Below are 18,938 nucleotides of genomic sequence, written 5' to 3'. Positions count from 1 at the left end.
CCTAGGGAAAAGTCTTTGTATCAAAAAGACACTGGTATCACTGAGTATGCCCAGTACATAAGCTTGAATTAATCATCTTACAATACGAAAGCACTTAGTTAGATCTTCTGAAGCTCCCATCACCTTGGTGGCTTTCTCCTTAGTACCTGAAAGTGATAGTTTGAGCTGTAATCTGCTTCTCACTTTGAATCCAGGCTTGCTGTTAATCTTCTTGTTTCTTCTATCCCACGGCATCTGTATTTATAGCAGCTCCTCTTTCAGAAAAACAATTTCACCACAGTTTTTGGCTTCTTGTTTTCCTTCCTTAACTGAGTGCATGACAAACTGCTCTATCCCAGGGGGCTGTTTTTACCTGCAGTCTTTGAATTATTATATTACCCGCCAGCTTCGCCTACTCGGTCCCCTCACTCTCTTCATTTCTCTACTAATGCGATTTTTCTTGTGAATCCTTGGTTTTGTCTTTCTGCATCTCACCTGCCTCTGGGGAAATTATCAGCTGTGAGTGAGATAGCACAGTCTGCACTGTGCCTTAACTCTGAGGAATGCTTTCTGCATAGTCAATTGAAAAGGTACCAGGCTAAGAAAAACACCACCAATGGCAACTTAAGCCCCAAACAGCTGCTGGTGCAGCCTAATGAATGCAGTGCTCACTGGGATTGCATAGCATTTCGGCATTTCTCAAATACTGAGCAGGAATCTAATCTTTCTCACTCCTGCTTTCCCTGCCTCATGCATTTGCTTGAACTCTCTCTTCTTTCCACATTACCTCTGGACTTTTGTTTTTGCCAAATGTTTTAGGTCCCAGAGACCTGACTTTTTTTAGTCTCTACCACAAAGCAAAGACTCTAATCCATTAGTTGGTAGCCATCTCCCATATGAGACTATTTTTTTTATGCTGCAAAGGGACCAATTAGAAAACTATTTTTCTTTCCCTAAAGGAATTTCATCATGGCTCAAAATAATTCAGCCAGCTTCCAGAAGTTTCTTTCTCCCAGCATGTTTAGCAGCAGGAAGAGTCAAATGTTCCTTAGTCCCTATGGCTCACTCCCCATATACACAAACAGGTTTGACGAAATTTAGTTTTTTAAAAAAACATTCAGTTGAGATTAGAAAATTCCAAATGTTTTTCAGCTTGAAGTTTCCACTTCTCGACCAACTGTTTTTGTATCCTGTTGGCTCAGCCTAAGCCACTGACTACTTGGAAGTTGTGCTGGTAGGGGGCTTGTTTATTTTCCAGGCCACTAGGAGACCTTGTAGGATATAATATTTTATGGCTCTGTATCAAATTCATCAGTAATTATGTGTGCACTGCACTACGTACAGGCAAGAATAAACCTTGTTAAGGTATTATGATGTAAGAGACACCACTTGATGAGTTTGTTATTACAATGAGTAATAAACATACAGCCTGCAAATATTACTTTTATACACATAGATAATATTTTTCATATTATCTATATATGGTATTTTATATAATATATAGGTTATACTATATATTGACTATAGTATGTATTTACCATACATACGTATAACATATGTTTATGTATTTATTTATCCATCCAAATGAATACTTGCATGCTGACAGTAAAAAGACACAACTGCCTCTACAGCCCCTCATTAACCTCCACTAGTCCTGCTTTTCAGAGATAACCAATTTTTAATGATTTCTGCTTTTGGGTTCTCTGGCGGTTAACCTAAATAATTTGCTTATATTGTTTTTGTTCTTGCGGACTTTAGACATTTAGCTGTTGACTTCATACTATGATCTATGAGAGTTTAGCTACCGTTTTTCCCTAACCCTCTCTCTGGAAAGTTTTACAATATTCTCTTAATTTTTGGTGTTCTAAAATTTCACTACATTGTGATGAGTGAATTATGGTGGGCACTGAGTAAGTTCTTTATATTTAAAAATTCTCTTCCTTGAACTCTGGGAAACTTGTTTTGGATCTGTTTTTGATAATTTCCTGCCCTCTGTTATCTCTGTTCTCTTTCTAGAATTTCTATGAATGAAATGTCAGATCTCCTAGGACTGATCTTTAATCTCTCTTGATTTTTGCTCATATTTTCTTTCTAACTGCCTTTTGCTCTATTTTCTGGGAGATTTCCTCAACTTAGCCTTATACCCCATCTATTGAATATTCAATTTTGGTATCTTATTTTTAATTTCCAAAAAATCTTACTTTTACTTTGGTTATGCTTTTTTTTAAAAAAAAATATTATCAATTTCAAGTACACAGGACATTGGTTAGACATTTATATAGTTTATAAAATTATCCCCCTAATTACTCCTTCTCTCCTCTGATTTTCCACCTAGACAATATATTACTGCTAACAGTATTCCCTATGTCATGCTCCCCATCCCTGTGATCATCTATCAACTACTCATTTGTACTTCTTTAACCCTTCACCCCATTATCCCAACCCCCAACCCCCAACATTGTATTTTTCTTTTATCCATGCCAAATATTTTTGAGTACTTCTGAGTATACAAAACTCATTTTTTTCTGTAAGTTCTCTTCTACTCCCTTAGTTCTCTTTTTCCTCTCAGGGACAGCTGATGTCTATTTATCTTAGTGTTTCTCTTTCTTGCTTTAGACTTTCTAAAATGCCTGGAGATTTTTGATCATCTCTCCAGATATCAGAATGAACAGTAAGCAGACTGCCCAGGAGCTCTGTGTGCCCCAGAATGTGTCAGTGGGTGGGCTTTCTCCAAGCTGAGTGCTGTGGAGGCTACCGCGATGATAGAGAGCCCCAGGTAACAAATGAGGAGGCCCTACTGGGTCACTAACATCTACTGGTTACCCTAGTTCTTTCCCAAACAGTTCATTCTATTCTGTTAGAGAAAAGCTCTTGGCTTATTTTGCTTGTGGGCAAGGATCTGGGTTTCTATTTCACGTGGAGGTGAGGGAGAGTTGCAGCTGAGGCCACATGTTTTATATATAGACCTACTTCAGTGTTATCTTTTTGAATCCAGAGCCTCTTTGAATTTTTTTTTTTTTTTTTTTTTTTAGGCGAGGCAACTCTTGGTTGACCTCACAGATTGCAAGGACTTTGTCACCTTACAATCATTTATTTATTTATTTATTTATTTATTTATTTATTTATGTATTATTTTTTATGCCTACAGCACTTGGTCTTCCTAGGTGGTCTCCCATCCAAGTACTAGCCAGGCCTGACCCTGCTTAGCTTCCGAGATCAGACGGGATGGGGCTTGTTCAGGGTGGCATGGCCGTAGACCAGAGCCTCTTTGATTTTGCACGGCAGATCAACCACTTCCTGTGTTGCTGGATCCTGCTCACATTCAAGGTTTCTTTTGTGTCTTCTTCCGCTCTACTTCAATAATTGAAACTCTTCCTTCTACTTTCTGTATTCTACAAATTCATTGAAAACACTCGCCCTTCTATTTATTTCATTGTTGTAAAGTTTTTTTGTTTATTTTTATTTTTATTTATTTTTTAAATATCCTCTTAATGGGATCTCAGCAAAAAGAGGTGATAAACGCATAAGATCATTCCATGATTGTGAACTGGAAATCAGAATGAGAATTATACCTTCAGTTGTTTCTTTCTAGCATTCAGGTAGGTTAATGCTGCCATATTTTTTTTTTTTTTTTTTTTTACTGAAGTGTAGGACATCAAAGCTTTAAATGATTGGACTCATACTAGAGTAAGTTACTTAGAAGAATTATTGAGAACATTAACATCCTCTATAAATGAGGATAATAGTACCTACCTTACATGGTTGTTACGAGAATGTAAGGATTATATATATATATGACCAGCATTATGCCTAGATCGTAGAAGGGACTAAATTAAAACTAGCTCTTTCTCCTCTTCCTTGTTACCTGCTGAGTATATGTACTAACTTAAAATAACTCTATTAAGTTTTAAATCGAATTATTTGATATCATCTCACCCCCACTCCTGCCTATAACCACCAAAGTGTCCACACGCACTAGGTATAGATTCTTACAGGCACTCTGCTAGTGATTTGAATGTTGGGATTTCTGACTTCTTTTTGGTTATTATAAATAGTAGACTAAATAAAATTTGTCACTCGGTAGGTTTTAGTTATTATCATTTGCTCATTATTATTTTCTTGTCTCTACTACTTCAACTCCAGTTAGGTAATGGAAGAAAGCTCTTGCTCTCCAAATTTTGTGCAGCTAATGGATTTTGCAATCATTGGTTTTAAAAATTTCTTTTAATAGACTTCAACTAATTGCTTCATTTGGAAGGAGTCAGTATCTGGTGAGCCCAAGTGTTGAAAGAAGGAGCAATGATCCTCTGGTGCCAGAGGTGACTCCAGCCTGGAGGACACAGCACACAGAGTCAGCTCGTGAATCAAGAATGAACTCCATACTGTAAATAAGCCGAGAAAAGTTATACCAAGCCAGGGCTGAGCTGACACATGCTCTGGGCATCATTAGCTAGTTAGGTCTTGCCGAAATATGAAGATCATGTCGGATGGAGGCCTTTCCTATGATTCATTTATTCCTAAAGCTGTCTTTGGCTGAGGCACTGCAACGTAGGGAAGCAGTGTGTTGGGGCAGGATGAGTAAAGTAATGAGATAGAGACCTGTATTCAACCTTGACTTTACCTCAGGTTTTATTTCCTTAGGCTAATTATATCAACACTCTAAGCTTTACTTTTGTCATCTGAAAAAAAAGGGGTTAAAAATATTTACCATCTAGGCTTGTAGTAAGGATGGAAGTTTAAGGTGAGAAGCAGCGTGCTTAGCACATAGTAGATTCTCAGCATATGCTAGTTGCCATCCCTCTTTACTCCAGACCTTTGTAGCTTTTCCAGTAAGGAAACAGACAGTGATTACCAGATTGGCCAGGACAGTCTGTGAAAATACTGAGGAGCCCAGGCATTGTTTGGCTGGATCCTGGACCTTAAACACTTGCCCTCTCCATGACTGGGTGACTCATGAAAATGATGGGCCTTGGAAGACAAGGAGCACAAATTTAGAACAACCGGAAGAATCAGCAAGTGGATTAAAGCTATTTACAAAACAGTGGCATTATGCAGTGATATTTCTAGGTGTTATTTTCTGAAAAATATATTGGACCTAAAGTTTTGCTTAAGGAATTTGTTTAGGAATTTGCAATCATTTTACTTTGACTCCACAGAGATAGTGAGTCTTTTCTTTCTCTTCTTTTTTTAAGGTTGAGATTTTTCTGAGGTTGAAGAGATGGAAAGCAAAGCAGGCATTCTCTGTCAATTAAATCTATAGGGCATTTACTCCTTCTCTGGCTAAAATCAAACAAATCATCATAAAAACTAGAAGAAAGAAAACTTTAACAATTTTGTGAGCAAGGGTCTTGAAGCCCAGTTAGTGAAGAGTAGTTCCATTCAGAGTAGAATGGAAATAATATTTCAAAACTTCCCCTTGCATTTGGTTTCTGAGCTTGAAAAGAATCCAAACAAATATTTTTTAAAAATCTTAACTCCCTGCTCCCCTCCCCCCACCCCCAAATACTAGAATTCTTAGGGCACAAGAACTGTAAATGACTGAGTCATTTCCCCATTCTCTACAGTATGTCTACAGATGAAACCTGCATGGCAAAGGCCCAGATGCTCAAAAGAGCATTATTTTTCATACATTCTAATAGATTTCAAAGGCTGTTCTGGAAAAATTGTGGGGACAACTCTCAAGTATATCTGAAACATTTTTTGTGTCTTTTTGGCAAAGAAGTCAGGTAATTTCTAAAGTAGCCCCATTGGAAGCTCAGAATGGGTCTACCTATATTTTTTAGAGCAGTGGTCCCCAACTTTTTAGGCACCAAGGACCGGTGCTCTTATGAGAATCTAATGCCTGATGATCTGAGGTGGAGCTGAGGCGATGATGCTAGCGCTGGGGAGCGGCTGCAAATACAGATGAAGCTTCGCTCCCTCGCCTGCCACTCACCTCCTGCTGTGTGGCCTGGTTCCTAACAGGCCATGGACTGGTACCAGTCAGTGGCCCAGAGGGTTGGGGATCCCTGTTTTAGAGGTTTCCAACTCACAATGGGTGCATGAAGGACTCACCAAATACAGTGATTTGATGGAGAAAAGAAAGTCCCTTCCGCTCCCCATATTTCAAGTTGAAAACACTGCACTTCTACTTACTTAAGTCTGAAATCTGCTGCTATAGATTAATTTGTTGGGTTCAAGATTTTGCTTCCTATAAAGATTCCATATCTCATTATGAATCACTTAAGCATTTTATCGTTACTTGTATAGTTTGAATGAGAAAACTAAATTCTTACTTGAGAGCCAGTTTTGATAAGAGATATAAGATAGAGGTCCTCTATGGGGAAGGGTTTTTATGAATGGAAAAAGACTGGCTATTTGTAGCACAATGGTAAAGTCAGACACTCCTGAATTCAAATTTCAGGCTCATTTACTAGTTTAATACCTTGGGCAAGTTATTTAAACTTGTTGAGCTGTGATCTTTTCATCTTTACAATGGGAATAATAACAGCTACTTTAATGGATTACTGTGAGAATTTAATGAAACAATGTATATCGAGTCTTTGGGGTAGTGTCTGGTATACAGTAAATACTCAAAAACTGTTGACATCATCATCACCACCACCATCATCATCTGGTTCCAGTGGGTATGATCTCTGAGCAGAAATCATTTGTTACTATTTAGTTTTTGCTCAGCAAGACTCAGTTCTTTTTTATACTGGGTTTTCATCTGTCCTTTCTTGAGCTACGAAAAATAAGGCGCATATAACATACCACCCTATTTGACCTTGGGGATAGGATCAGACTAATAGGGACACATGCACATTTCTAGAATTTCTACTGGATCTTAAACATCTCTCTGAAATTATATCTGCATCTTATTTAAGATCCCAAAGTCCTAAATAAGAAGATATAAATAACCACGGGAATTGTACATAAATCCGGATGGCCCTAGACATCAGGGCGGCACTTCAAGAGGCACTAACTCTCCTCCCCGTTCTGTTTTAAAATCGTGCATGTGCAGGTCTGAGGGAGGAGAGAAGGATAAGTAACAAAGTTTCGGGGCTGCTTTCACATCCTATGGAATCTCAGGATTATTTCTTCGAGTGTGTGAATCTGATCCTATGATATAACATTTACGAACAGTTTCGTGCAAACAATATGATCTCGTTCCTCCTCCTCCTTCCAGTTCCCTGCAGAATTTTCAGCAATGAGCAGAGCCTTTTCATCCTGACAGCAAGCAGGACTAAGTATCTTACTTCCCTTTTCACAGTCTTTCCTCCCCCACTCTTTCCAAAAGCTTTATTTAAGGATTTATGGAGTGAACAAGACAGGCCCTGATTTGTTTGTTGTTTGCAAGAAGATGGAAGGAGCCAGAAAGAAGGAGAACCATTCCCAAACCTCAGGAGTTTTGAGAAATATATTTTAACCAGAGAAATTCATTCAAAGGCACATCTTTCCAGTATATGTAAAATGAACTATTTTAAAAAATCGCATCTGTCCTCCAAGAGGCTCCTTGAGATTTATTAATAATAAGACCAATGACAGTCAGTCTGAAAATGCAAATTACGAGCCAGGGAGCTGAGAATATCACATGTGGGCCTCGTTTGCACAAAAGATTTGCAACTCAGATAATAACTTAAGATATGACTTAGGTTACTTAGATATGACTGACTTGATTTTCCCATTATGTTCTGTGGAAAGTCCAATGTTTTCCTCAGATTTCTGCAAATCCCCAGGGGACTTACGTTCTCATGATCACCTTTGAGCTGAACAATTTACACTGAATTTCTGTTCACTCCATGAATTCTAAGCTGACCCTATTTTGAAAGTTACGGAAGGAACACAGCTTCCTTCCCTGATTTTTTACAAGAATCCATTCGCCTGGGCCTTTTTTGAAGGATAGTGAAAGCAGCGAAATAAATATAAAGCAACATAACTTAAATTTACTTATTAGCCATATCTGTCTTTCAGATGCCCTTCAGCTTGACGATCAGCCTCTCCCATGCTGCGGGGTTCTCTCCTTTCTCCTCCCCCATCTTATTTATTCCTAGCAAACACTTTATCAATTTCTCTTTCTCTTTTTCTTTCATTCTTTTTCACCCTCATTCTTCTTCTTTTGATTGTCTCCTGCTTATCTATGCCCACAGGGTATCACACTTTCAACCTTTCAACCCCACTGACTTAGTAAGGTATTTTTCTATATAAAAGCATTTCCTTCTCAAAGAATTTGGAGCAAGCTGCTAAGATAATAATGGTTTTGAAACCTTTACAAATATGTTCTGGAGGTGTATGAAAGTTCACTGAAAAGTGACTCCAATCTTAAATTAATTTGAGGAAAGTTCACTGTTTAGAGGAGCGATATGTTGAATACACTGGCAATGTGAAAAATTCTTATTTTGGCTTTCCAGACTATTTTAATAAAAGAATATTGAGTTGTTCTTCTTTCTACTTGGCAAAAGGACAAATGGAAAGGGCTCTGCGATATTTCCATTTGTAGTGAAAAGGGTTATGGCCAAGCTATTTATTAGCTTCTAAAGGAAGATTCATACCATATGCTTTTAAGCTGTATTCTCTTTTCAACGGATGGTGTCTGGGCCTTGTTCCCACATGAAATGCACACATAAACACCTGACCCCATTACACATCCGGAAGAATCCCTTTCTTATGCATCAAGGGAGAGGCAGACACTTATATTGGCATAATTTACAAAGATGAAGGAAGAGCTCTTTTCTTCCCCAAATTCCTTCTTTAATTTCGCTCTGACTCCTGAAATACCTTTAAGAAAAGATTAAGGTCCTCTATTCTGCAATTTGATATAGGGTTTAAACTGCAGTCCAAGAGGAGGAGCATGGTTTGTATATGCACGTACCAAGCTATAAATTAATATCGGATCTTTCTTTTTCCATGAAAGTTTTCTGTTTTTGTTTGTTTGTTTGTTTAATAGGGAAAAGAAAACCAAAGGGCCTTGAAGTAAGTGGAGTTGAAAAAATGAATAGGATGGAAATGTTGTGATATAAAGTCTATTTACAGAAGGGAGAAGATTGGAAGGGAAAGGGAACTAATGTTTATTGAGTACCTGCCTATGCCAGGCAGTGTTCTGGGATTTCACCAAGTAATATATCTTACATAATTCCAAAACACTCTGAAGATAGGAAAGATTGCCTTTTGTACTGAGCCACATCTGTCTAACTCTTAGTCATGCTAACCCATTCCCTAACTGTAATGTGTAAATCAACAAACATCTGTGGACCTTCTCTCCTTTCCCCCACTTCCACCCCCTTTCCCCCTCAAGCCATAGATGAAGCAAGGAGAAGGCTGGAGACCAAACGCAGAGGACTTTACTATTACAGTAAGAGTTTTAAAGTTTATTCTGTAGATTATGATCAGTCATTAACAGTTTCGAGCTGAAAACAAGCACATGATTAATTTATATTTTAGCTGAAAGCACTTCAATGGCTTCCTATTGCCTAAAAATGTTTCAAGGGCTCCTCATTATTCATGAGATAAAGACCAAATTTCTTAGTACAGACTCCAAGGCTTTGCAATGTCTGGCCACTACCTATCTTTTCAGCCTTATCTTCAACCACTCTCCCTCTGCTTGCTACAAGTGGGTCTCACTGGTCTTCTGTTATCACATGCCGCTGCCCCCAATAGGGCCTTTTTACATATTGTTTCCTCTTCCAGGAAACACTTTCCCCCTTGCTTAATTAACTTCTCCTTTAGATCTCAGCTGAGTCATTAATTCTTTGAAGAAGCTTTTCCCAAACCCCCCTCCCTCTCCAACACCTACTAGATCTAATCCGCCAGAATATGCACATGTATTTTGTGACTCTTTGATTACAGTAGTGCCCCCTTAACGGAGGTTTTACTTTCTGCAGTTACAGTTGCCTGTGGTCAACTGCAGTCTGAAAATATTAAATGGAAAATTCCAGAAATAAACAATTCATAAGTTTTAAATGCATGCTGCTCTGAGTAGTGTGATGAAATCTCATGCCATCCCACTCCATCCCACCCAGAACGTGAATCACCCCTTTGTCCGCACTGTATCCGGCAATTTGAATATGCCAAAGAGAAGTCTTAAAGTGCTTCCTTTAAGTGTAAAGGTATGTATGTATAAGAAAAACAATATATATAAGGTTTGGTACTATCTGTGGTTTCAGGCATCCACTGAGGGTCTTAGAATGTATCCCCCACAGATAAGGGGGCACTACTATACTCTCTGTTTCCTTTACTAGGCTATAATAAAGGGCAAGGACTCTGTTTTGTTCATTTTCTCTCCAGTCCCTACTACAGTGCCTGGAACATTGTAGACATGCAGTAAATTTAATTAAAAGCAAAAATAAAAAACTAGAAAAACATTTTTCTCTGTAACAATGTAGAGGATGGTTTTGGATGGGGGCTGGGTTGTAGGCAGGACTGTCATGGAAGAAGCTTGCACTCAGTGTACCAGCACACACTATAGTCAAGCGTGTAGTTGTAAATGAATAATTTCTCCTTGCAGCCATGGGCTCATCAAAGTGATGTATTCCACTAGCAGCTGATTAGGCCAAATTCAGGGGCTGATTAATCCCACTCTCCAGAAACATTTCAGTTCATCTCTTGGGTGTGAAAAAGCCCTGTTGTTTTCCATTGGTTAATTAAGTGCAATGGCTGGTTACAGATAAAAGGCGAAGGTATCATATTAAGTGAGAATGCAGAGAGTGGAAATACAGTGAATTAGAGCTATGTGTAAATGAAGGGGTTAACATTCAAATTACGGAAAGGAGACAGCACAAGGAAAATTGCTTTATCATAACTGTCTCTGAAATTGTGAAGGGTTAGAATAAGTGGGCTGATGAATCAGTGCTTCTTCCTTCCTTCTGATGACTGCGTGAGAGTAAATGGGCTCAATCCAAAGGGAGAAAAATTTGAGGAAATTATTTCTCAACAAATTTCCAGAGAGATCTTATAAGGTCTTTGTCTCTGGAGAAACAATAAGGTGGAACGAATAACTTTCACTGCTCTGCTGGTGAGCATTGTCCTGCCTTAAGATGGTGTGACTGGTGGTCGTGGTATGGGGGGTGGTGCAAGCAGTTCCTCTAACAATGCTTTCCACCAAAAGGATTGCACTGCCACAGAGGGTTCTGAAGCTGTGGAATGACCGCTCTATGTGACATTTCTTGTTTTAATTTGGTAATACTTTGCAAACCCCATGAATCATCAAATATGCCATGCTTGAGAGGTTTTGACAAGTTTTATGAGTCCACCTAGTACTATTTATTTTTGTTCTCTCTTTCCTTCTCTAGAGAGAGGAATACTTTCAAGGGCATCCTTCACAGCATTGGCCAGGAGACACAGTGGCAAATCTAACTCCATCATCCTAGGGTAAGGAGTAGCATGTTTTGCTCTTGCCAGCTCCCTGGTATGGTGTTAACATGACTGATGGAGTCAGCTATTTGCACAACCAGTAACCAGAGCAGATTCCAGGAATTTGGCATGAGCAAGTGAGATGCTATTTTTTAATGTAAATAAGCCATGCAGAGACGTCCAGATCCATATGTTTGTTGAGGACCTAGCCGGTAGAATTTAATATTCACTCACAGGCTCTCTTCCAAATATTTCTGACATGGCACAGTGCCTGAATCATCCTCCATGATAATTCTTCCTTTGGACATGCATTGAAAGAACTATAAATAAGCAAAATCACTATATGGAAGTGTAGCAAAATAGTGCTTTTTTTTTTATCGTAAAACTAACTAGTCTAATTGGCTTAACAGTTTAAATTATTGTTGTCTAATACAGTGACCAGTAGCCACATGTCACCACTGAGCACTTGAAATGTGGCTAGTGACTAAATCATCACAGTCCACTTAATTTCAAATTCATGAGACTTTGATTAGTATTAAACTCCAAAGCAAACTGAGGATCCATGGTCAGTGAGCTTAAGAAATCTGGCTTATTTAAACAAATTAAAATTGATTTTTACTGCACAATTTCTAAGAGTCTTCAACATACCAAAGTTTATTATGTCTTTCTCAGACTGGGAACTATAGGCTAATTTAACAATGGGATCTAACCATGGGAAACATTTTGTTTGTTTCCACAGTGGATTTCAAGAAACGCCATTTGGGAAATGACTCTCTATGTGAATAGGACCCAGAAAGAATATGCCAGGCAGAGATCTATGCCTTTAATAAGAGAAGACATGTCCCTTGACTATGAACTGCAGGGAGTTAAGGCTTAGTTCCTTTGCTTTGTATTTATTCATACTGTGTTTTGTAAACTCTGACATCCCATGGACCTCACCTATCACCTTTATCCCATGCTGATCATAGTGACACTATTTTTCCTTTGAAAAATGAGGGGCTTTCATGAGATGAGCTATATGATCTTTTCCAGGTTTAAAACTCTGTGGCTCATTCATTCTGACTCTAATACTTAAAGGTTCCTTTTTTAAAAAAAAAAAAAATGTCTTCCAACTCTAGTTGGATAGTGCCTGAGTAAGTGTGAAAATAAGTTGAGGTCCTATTCAGTGGATTGTAGCATTCTACTTCCTTGTCTCCTAAGTTCAAGGAAGGAAAGCAGACTGTAAAGGGACATACATGGTCCCCAGGGATGTTTGTGGTACCTCACCAAGAAGGTAGATAGAGAACCCTGAAGAAATGGTACAGCCATTTCTTTTAAGTAAGTAAAGTGGTCGCAAGCACTTTAGATAACAGGAGTTTATCCTGATAATTGTGAGCCTCTGAAGACAGAAAAGTGAAATAGTCATTGATAGACCAGGAACAGAGAGTATTGGTAAAGTATCTGTGTATACTTGCAAGTGAAATAGCTAGAATTAGAAATACTAATTGGAGATCATAGCAATTATCCAAATGAGAGATGTTGGCCAAGGATTATGTCCATGCTTTTAGTTTGAACTAGTTTTTAACCAGGTTCATGGAGGTATTCATTCTAGGAAATAGAAAGTATTAAAGGATGGGCGAGTTTGAGGACAAGATAGTGATGACTTCAAGTTGAGACGTGTGGATTTTGAGATGGCTGTGACACTGTCCAAGTGGTGATATAGGAGTATAGATTTGGATTTCAACAGAAAAAAATTTGACTGGAGATAGTTGATAGTATAGGAGAAATGGCTAAATTAAGAGGCAATATAGGGTTGTAGTTAAGAGAGAAATCTCAGGAGCTCTGATGATTCCCTGCTGTGTAACTTTGGGCAAGTTACTTTACCTTTCTTATACCTCAGCATCATCTGTAAAATAGGGATAATCATAGTTTCTACCAATGAGAGTTGTGGTGAAGATTGAATAAGTTAATACAACACGTAAAACACGTAAAAGAAATGCATGACGTACTTAATATTATTGTTACTATTTTATCATTTTCAAAGATAAGAAAACTCAAGCTAAGAGTAGATACAGAATTGGCTAAATATGACACAACTAAAACAGTAGTGTCAAGAATCAAACCTAGTTCTCCGAGACACATCTAATATCCTTTTTATTACACCATTGTGACCAAAATCTTTGAATATTCAATGCATTAGCTTCTCATTTGTGAAATGAAAATAATAATAATACATACTTAAAATATTTATAATTTATACCAGTGTCTGGGATAATGTGCTATATAAAATGTTTGCAAATAATAATAATAAAATTTTGTCCATACCCTGTTGTGTGGAAGAATAAAAGTGCCTCCTTTTAGAACTAACTCAAGCAAGATTTATTGAGGTTGGAATGGGGTAGGTGGAGTGAGTCAGTAGGGGTGTGTCAGATGTTCCCTTTGCATAAGAAGAAAAGAATCCTAGGACCTTTGTGGACAACCTGAATGGGGCTGGCAAGGCCAACTGGCTGTTATTCTTTGGACTGGACAAATGGGCTTGGGAGGGGGTGGGTAGGATAGAAAATTTTCAAGTCTTTTCGTGTTTGCAAATCTTTAGTGACTGTGGCCACATCAGGGGTCAACCGAAACATACCCTCAAAAGAAATAAATACCTCTATAAAATGAAGCTTAGAAAATAGGCACATGGGAAAGTAAGGCCAGATAGAGAAAAGCGCAGGTCAAAATAAATCTGACTCCTGGTTTTCCACTCTTTGATTTGTTCATGTAGCTTCTGGATTTGTTTATAATTGTTTGTATAGTTGAGAATCTCTGGGGCTTTTTGATTGTTTTTTTTTTTTTATTTCAAAATCTAACACAGCAGGATATGAGTTATATGCTACTATTCCCATTTTATCAGGAAAGAACAGAGTGAAAACTTTTAATCTCCCCCCACTCCCAACATTGCTGAGATGATTTAATGCCTCATAACAGAAGTAATTTTGTGATAATGACACAAAGGCAGCAATTAAAAAATATTACTTGTTTCAGGGCCTATAAATTGGTTGTTGGTAATTGACAACAGAATGTGTTTTCTAATCCACTGAAATGATATCTTATTGCAAGCTGGCATGGTAATTACTGTATTTGTACAGTACCAGAGGAGTTCCAGCCTGAGTTTGACAGGGAGTTGATTAAATCACCCAGGTGTAATTGAAGGTTTGATTGCATTGCCTCTGAGCTGATCAGCATTAGTAATAGCCCAGCTTTCTGCTGTCATGTGTTTTTAGAGCTGGTGGTATATCAGCCCTTTCAATCTCCCTCCCAGTCCGCAGCCTCTGTTGTGTTAGTGTCAAGAGCTGCCAAGAGAGCTCCTCGGAGCAGAAAAAATGAGAATAGACAGCAGATCCCCTGCGCTGGACCTGAATGGCATCATTTGAAACAAAAAGAAACCTGTTTCTAACTGACCCTTTGTTTCTGTAGATGGCGAGGGCAGGACTACGGCCCCCAAAGATGTGGCGAGCACATGGCCTGTCAGTGCAGCTTAAGGACATATGTCCTTGTTATACCTCCAAAAAAGGGCTTCTGTTCATTATATGCTCATTTGGTGATTTCGAATTTTTGAAAAGTTATCACTTTTCAAAAGTAGAAATTTAACCTGTTGATCTTAAATGCAGCATTTCAGTCAGTTATCAAGAAAGATTTTGTGATGCTGTGTTGTGAAGAACCTTTGAATTTGTTGCTATTGTTCCATTTAGATGGTATTTTCTGAATGATTGATTTGCATAAAGCACATTGCAAAAGAGAAGGGAAGATAAAATATATAAATAAATAACAAAGCCGAATATGATAAAGTCCATACAAATAATACAGGTTTTCCTGCTATCCAAAAGTAGAGCATTCCTATAAAAATTTGTAAGCCAAAATGGTATAAAAGGAAGAAGCAATTACCATTAATTTATATGGAAAATGAGAGTTTCCAGACCCCCAAAATAACCTACCAAGTCATAGCAATTAATACATAACACCCAAAATAACACTAACATATAGGGAAAAGCAGTGTTACTCTCACTGCTTCGGATTCACTCTGCTTCTATAGTGACTCTGCAAAACGAAAGCTGAATGCTTTTTGCTTTTCACCTTCTTTCATAAAAGCAAAAATCCTCTTTGGATTTCTATCAGTTATTAAAAAACAGATACTAATGTAGATCTTTCATAAAAGTGAACTGGCATAATGAGAACTTTCAAGAAGCGGTGGATACCTGTATACAGGCATGCTCTGCTTAACAACAGGGATGATATCCGAGAAATGTGACATTAGGCAATTTTGTCATTGTGCAAACATCATAGGGTGCACTTGCACGAACCTAGATGGTATAGCCTACTATGCATCTAGGCTATTTGGTATACCAATGTCATATATGTGTTGTCTTATTTACTGAAACATTGTTATGGGTGTATGACTGTAAATTAATTGAGGCAGAAACATTAAAAATATTTAGCTTCCCACAAACACTTATTGACCACCAGCTAAGATTATCTGTGGGTAATAGGAAGATGAGCAAGAGCAAGACTTCTTTCTTCTAGCAATTTACAGTCTAATCTAGAAAACAATGGCAACAATAAAATTATAACAGCTAATATTTTTTACTTTAATGCACTCTCTCTTTGAATTTTCATAGGAACTTCTGTGAGAGATATAATCTTTATTCCAATTTCACAGACAAATAAAACGAGTATAGAGAAGTTAAATAACGTATTCAAGGCAGAATTGGAAACTGATAGATTCATAAATTGACTTCAGGTCTTTCACAATAATCTGGCAAAATAATTGTTATCCCCATTTGTGAAAAAAAAGCACCAAGGAAGGGGAAAGTAATTCAGACTGGAGTTGATCAAGCAATCTTTCATAAAGGTGTCAACTTTTCAGCTGAGACCTCAGAGTAAGAAAGTAAAAGGTAGAAATGTTGGAGGGGCTTCTTACATGAGGCAAGTCTAGTTCAAATCAACCAGCTTTCTTTTGCTGCCCATCATTAGTTTAAACAAAGGGACAAAAAGAAGAGAAATTTTTAAAAGCAAATTTGCTGGCACAATTGAGAACTTATGAAATTACTTTAGCTGCCTCTCTTTCCATTTGTGTGACACCTGATCACTGGTTATACAACCCAGATCTCTTTCTTTCGATAACTAAGACTGGTAAATAGTCTCCAAGGCAACTCCAGCCCTGGGGTGGATGGAACCTTGCAAGAAAGGACTTCCTTCAGGGTTCTATTGTTCTTTAGCTTCAAGGGGAAAACAAAGGGTCGCTTCCAGGGAGAATAAGAAGAATTTAAAGGAGATTTCATGTAGACATTTCAATGTTTGATTGTTGCTTCTCTGAGGAACCCCACAGAGGTTTAAGAAGGATTCTCCTTCCTAGGATGGCATCTACGGGCAGATCAGCCTCTAGAAGTCAACATTGCACATTATCTGAATTTATTTTCTCAGTGTTTAAATCAGTGAGGCCATTTTACATTATTTCCTCTGGAAAATATCTGGCTCCATATATAGGGATTAAGCAGGGTTTTGATATTTAATAGGGGAGAAATAATGTTCACTGAGGATTGAGCACACTGAGTAAAGAATGACCTCCACATGCACTTTGTCTCCTATGCAAACTATGTGGTAAGGGTCAGTTCAAGAACACATGTTTGGAACTCTGCCATTTTCTGTGCTAATGTGGCCTAAATCATTCTTAAGTCTCATGCAGAAGGGCAGGTGGGGACTCCTGTGAGGCAAGTAATGTTGCAGCTTTGGGCACAAAATTTAAGGGGGTAATTTTAAATCTGAAAATTAGATTTCACCCTCTCGCCTGCCAGCTGAATCCATGCTGAACAGAAATAAAGATAGGATCAGTATTACAGATTTTTCTTTTTGCTTCAGGCTCCAATATGGCTTGGCCGGGCATTGTACTTTTGGTGGCACCTGATGTGCAGCTATGGAAGAGAGGGAGTAGAGCTCTCAACAGCAGTCGAGAGCCCAAGGATGAAGTCTGGCTTGCTAAGATCTAATGGACTAAGGTTTGAGTAGTCACAAGGATCTTGTTCTAGTGGCCAAGTCATTTGAAGGATTCCAGGGTGTCTCTGGCCTAGGACCCACTGCTACCCCAGTTTTGTCAGATGCTCCTACTTACTGTTTGCAGTGATGTGTTGGCAGCCAGAGGTCAGAGTTTTGCAAGCACAATCAGAATGTACACATGTAGTCATAGCACATGTGGACTAACAGACATATGAATTAACATAATGACTAGTTCATTCTCATTGTTGAATAAATAAATGGATGAGTAAGTGGATAAATGGAGGAACAAGGACAGAGATGTAGGATATTCCAGGAAATTTTTATGGTGTGGCTGTTGCTTTATGCTTGTTTGTATAAACAATGAGAGCACACTCAGTTCCCTACTGATTTTAACACAGTAAAGACACTGTTATAGGATAGCATTAATCACAGATTTATTTAGCAGCTACTAATCTTAGCTTTATGATGGACATTTAAATTTATTTTGCCATTTTTAAAAGATAGATTTCTCATCTGTTAAAACAGAGGCAATCAAACCTACTCCCAAGGTGGTGGAGAGGGTTAGAAATGAATTGTGGCAAGTTTTATTATTATCGAGTTGAAATTAAAATAGAAGTATAGAGAAAATATAAAATATAGTCTCTACATAGTATTTTGACCAGAAATTAAATGGGAGCAGATCCTATAGTTCTGCACAAGATGAAATCGAAGTTAATAATTTCATAATATCCACAGGGTTTGGCACATTGTTAGTACTCAATAAATGTTTAATATCTTAAAAAATGTGAAGTAAAAATCATTACATAATTTAATATCTTTTGAAGGAATCACAAGTGCTTTTATTTTTAAGAGATGCCAAAGTAGAAAATACATTACATCTACTAATTACATGCATTAACTTATTGAGTGACAAGGTTTAACTGTCAATCAAAGGGCCAGTTAGAAATAAGGTCATATTTATGTGCAACCTCTCTATGTATAATCATAATAGAGTTACAGTAAATGCTGCATACTCATTGTTGGGTAGGGGTAGTCACCTAAAAGAGAAAAAAGAAAAAAAGTGCCTCAATTTCATGACATGATTTATCCTATGACACATGATGAGGAAATAGATCATACAAAATGAACAGAGTAAATCGTTGCTCAGCCTCTAGGAAAGAGACTCAGATGAGTCAAGTGATTTGCCAAATGCTATATAGCAAGTCAGCAGTACCAGGTTTTCAAATTGAATCTTCAAATTCCAAAGCCTGAACATGCTAAAGTGTCACTGCATGAATAGTCTCTCCTCGTTTCCAAATAATTTCTCAACTTGCCCATCTAACCCCACTATTCTTCCCAGTTCTATTTCCACCTATGGCAGTATCTTTCTAAAGTCATTAATTACCTACTAATTTTCAAATTTAATTACCCTGATATAATCTTTACTTTCCTTGTCCTCTCTTTAGCATGCTACCATGTATTATTCCATCCTCCTTGAAATTATTTTCCTTGACCTCAATTATGAACAAATGACCCATCCAGTTTTTCAACTCAGAAACCTAGGCAGCATAATTGTCATTAAGGCTTCCCCCTTCCCCCTTTCTCTGTCTTCCTTTCTCAAGAGCGTGCGCGCGCGCACA

The 18,938-nt window shown here is 37.9% G+C and overlaps 1 long non-coding RNA gene and 1 pseudogene across 1 annotated transcript in view; one reads left to right on the top strand and one right to left on the bottom strand.

The window, feature by feature from the left end:
• The window catches only part of LOC120618106 (uncharacterized), a 65,998-nt gene that overhangs the window by 14,962 nt on the left and 32,098 nt on the right, over positions 1–18,938 (top strand). The gene's annotated exons all lie outside the window — the stretch shown is intronic.
• LOC120618138 (uncharacterized) lies at positions 3,119–3,237 on the bottom strand (annotated as a pseudogene).

Source organism: Pteropus medius, unplaced genomic scaffold (assembly GCF_902729225.1).
Source record: "Pteropus medius unplaced genomic scaffold, Ma_sr-lr_union100, whole genome shotgun sequence".
In the NCBI taxonomy this organism is placed as follows: domain Eukaryota; kingdom Metazoa; phylum Chordata; class Mammalia; order Chiroptera; family Pteropodidae; genus Pteropus; species Pteropus medius.
Note: the sequence above shows the minus strand (reverse complement) of the source record. Positions and strands in the feature narration are given on the sequence as shown.